Genomic DNA, 3371 nt, shown 5'->3' with positions numbered 1-3371 from the left:
ATCAGTTCCCATTGAATTTTGTCGGTTAGGAGATCTAACGACCTGGCACGGGCCAATTGCGTTACATCGTCCGCGTATTGAATAGTTAGTGAGTCATTGTGGGCTGGGAGGGGTAGGTCAGCTGTGTACATGTTAAAAAGGGTGGGGGAGAGTACGGAGCCTTGTGGGACTCCAGCCTGAGGGGTGAAAAATGGCGAAAAGTTGCCCTGGTGGCGGATTCTTGTCTGTCTCTCATCCAGAAAACTACACAAGATGCGTTGTGTTAGAAAAGGGAGATTGAAGTTATTACAAATTTTGTATTTCAAACCGGTGTGCCAAACGGTGTCAAAAGCTTTCTTGACATCTTTTGTCACGAGTGCTGTCTTGTAATATGGCTTGTTGAAATTTAGGTAGGCTACTATGCTGTTAAGGGCGTCCTCAGTTGAGGCGTTCCTCCGGAAACCGAACTGCTGTGGTGCCAGCAATCCGTTACATTCGAGGAACGCTCTCAATCTTAAGTTGATTAGACGTTCAAAAGTTTTTCCAAGAATTTCAAGGAGGCTTATGGGGCGATAGTTTTCTGGTAAGTGAGAGTTTTTTCCGGGCTTGGCAATAAGGGTGATGTTTGAAATTTTGAAAGCCTTTGGGAAGTATCCAGAGGCGAGGCAAGCATTGAAAATTTTTGTCAGGCTGGATATGATTTCTGGAGGAAGGCTCCGCACCATCGGCCATGTGACTCCTGAGGGGCCGGGGGCTCGCCGCGGAGTATGTCTGAGCAACCTGGTGACATCCTCCTCCTCAATGGGTGTGGTGAGAGGGTGTTGGGGATCTAGGTGTGTTAAGTGTATAATGTTATGTGGTAGCGTGTTTGCTATGTTTCGGCGCACAAGATCGGTGATGTGGTGTATGTGGGCAATACTGGGCTCATGGGGAGGGAAAGGGTGTGGTTGGAAGGTGTTGCACCAGTGTGTCTGGAAGGTGTTGGTGACCTGGTCTGGGTTGGTGACTCGATCACCGTTCACTAGGAGGTACTCGAATCTTTCCCGGTGGCATCCCTTCAGCTTGTGCACCATGTGCCAGAACTGAGTAGGATTTTTGCAGCGAGCTCCGTCCATAAGGGAGACTAGGTTCCTCCAGTGAGCGCTGTGGTCATCCTGTAGGCTATTTAGTATGTGTGTGCGAAGGGTGCAGAGGTCTCTGTAGATGGGTATGTGGTTGTGCATGTTTTGTAAAAAGCGTGTTCTGTAGCACACTAGTAGTCGTTGTGTTTTTATGGAGGGTCTGAAGTCTATGTGAATTTTGTGTTGTTTCTTTGGTGTGTGTCTGTTGGCTGATGTCAGGATGTCACTATGTAGTGTCTCTAGGGCACTGTCTATTATTGTATAGGGTTGGCCTTCGAGCTGTGGTGGTTGGTGTAGGTCTGAAAGAGTTTTCCTGAATCCCTCCCAGTCGGCGGAGCGGTAGTCGGGGACAGGTGGGGATGGGATAGATATGGGGTTTGAGGATATTTTTAGAATTAGGGGGACGTGGTCTGAACCACAGATGGGTCCGTAGGAGATGTGGTGATGGAAAGGTAGGGATTGCCGGTTGGAGAGGATGAGATCCGGCCTGCCATTCCCATTGTGGGTATAGCAGGTAGGAAAGTCAGGGCCAAGGAAACGGAGGCGTTTCAGTTGTGTAAGTTGTAGAAGTTGGTGTCCATGTTGGTTGTTCTTGGTGTGTCTAAATGCTGTGTGACTGGCATTGAGGTCTGCCAGTATATAGGCTGGTATGTTTGTGTGATTGAAGAGATTGTTGAGACTGGTGAGAGGGAGCCCTGTATCCGGTCTGCTGTATGTGGTGGCAATAAGAAATATCCCGTGTTGTGTTTCGATCCTGGTGGCCAGGAAGTGTGCTGAAGGCCAGTCGGTTATGTGGATGTGTTTGATGGTGCATTTGACCATGACAGCTACGCCATCATGACGTGTACCTGTAGTGTAACGTGTGTTATATCCATATAGCTTAATTGGTTTTGTTGGTGAACCTGTGTGGTTCAGGAGGACGATGTCTGGGTCGGTTGATCGAATAGCTTCTGAAATAAGGTGCCGGTTATTCCAGTAGCCGCGACAATTTAGTTGCATGATCGTAATCATGTTTTCTTAACTCTCGATGTGGTTCGTGTGGGTCTAGGGGAGGTGGGTTGTGTACCCGGAATGTGTCTTTTATGTGCGGTGTTACTGGCTTGTGTTGGTGTGTTTTCGTTCGTTTTTGTGGTGGAGGTAGTGGTAGGAGTGGGGCTGTGGGGTTGCGTTTTCCCAGAAACTGTGTCCTCACCGGTAGCTAGGTTCCCGGTTGGAAGGAGGCTGGATTGTTCGGTGGAGGAGGAGTTTGGTTCCTGATTAGGGACTGTAGGAGCTTCTGTTTGTTCAGCAAGGTGGTGTTGTTGGTTTGTTTGTGTAGGGGCTTCTGTTTGTTCCACAAGCTTTTGTTGGTAGTGTTGTTGATTTGTTTGTGTGAAATTTGGTGGGAGTTTTATTGTTGGACAACCATTGTACTCCAGCAGTGAGTTCATGGTTTCTGCTTGTTTTCTCAGGTCACCGAAGGAGGTTTGTATGGAATATTTGATTATAATTTCGGCTAGTAGCAGTTTTTCCATGTTTGTGTTAGAAATTGTGTTCATGTGTGTTGGGGTGGCAGGTGTGGCTGCTTGAGCGTAGGAGTTGTTTGGCTGTGAAGAGGTTGTTGGTGTTGCTGTTATGGAGTTTTGTTGTTGCTGCTGGGTGCGTTTAACTGGGCATTTGAACGAGACAGCAACGTGTTCGCCGTCACAGTTAGCGCATTTTAATGTGGTTGATTGGCAGTTTCTATAATCGTGGCCCTTAGCTGCACACTTAGAGCACACTTGTTCTTTCTCCTTACATTGGTTTGTTCTATGACTGAATTTATAACACTTATAACATTGATTTACCGGACGGTATTCCTCAATGCTGACGTTGTAAGAGGGTATTATTTGGGAAAAGAGTTTGATTCCTTTCTTCTGCGCCTGTTCTGCCTGCTGTCTCGATCGTAGCTTTAGTTTGATCATGTGTACTTTTTGTATGAGTTTTATGTCGTCGATCTGGATTCCGTTTTTTTCTTCGATCTCCTCTCGGAGATCCTCGCTGGTTTTTTTCAGTATATAATCGTCGACTCGACGGGCAAGGATTGTTCGAGCGGCGATTTGCTCCGGAGACTCTACGAGCTCGAAGCCTAGAAGTTTTAAATTTTCGGTTGCCTGTTCTGTGGTGTGTTTTTCACGGTCCGCCTCGCTAGCTAAGCCAACGATGATATACGGGCCAGATCGGAAACATTTTGTATGGGGTACCTGTGTTCTGGTAAAGAACGAATTGCTGATGTCGGCAGGAATGCTTGCA

Source organism: Scylla paramamosain, chromosome 17, assembly GCF_035594125.1.
Source record: "Scylla paramamosain isolate STU-SP2022 chromosome 17, ASM3559412v1, whole genome shotgun sequence".
NCBI classification, from domain to species: Eukaryota; Metazoa; Arthropoda; class Malacostraca; order Decapoda; family Portunidae; genus Scylla; species Scylla paramamosain.
This window is presented reverse-complemented; position numbering follows the sequence as displayed.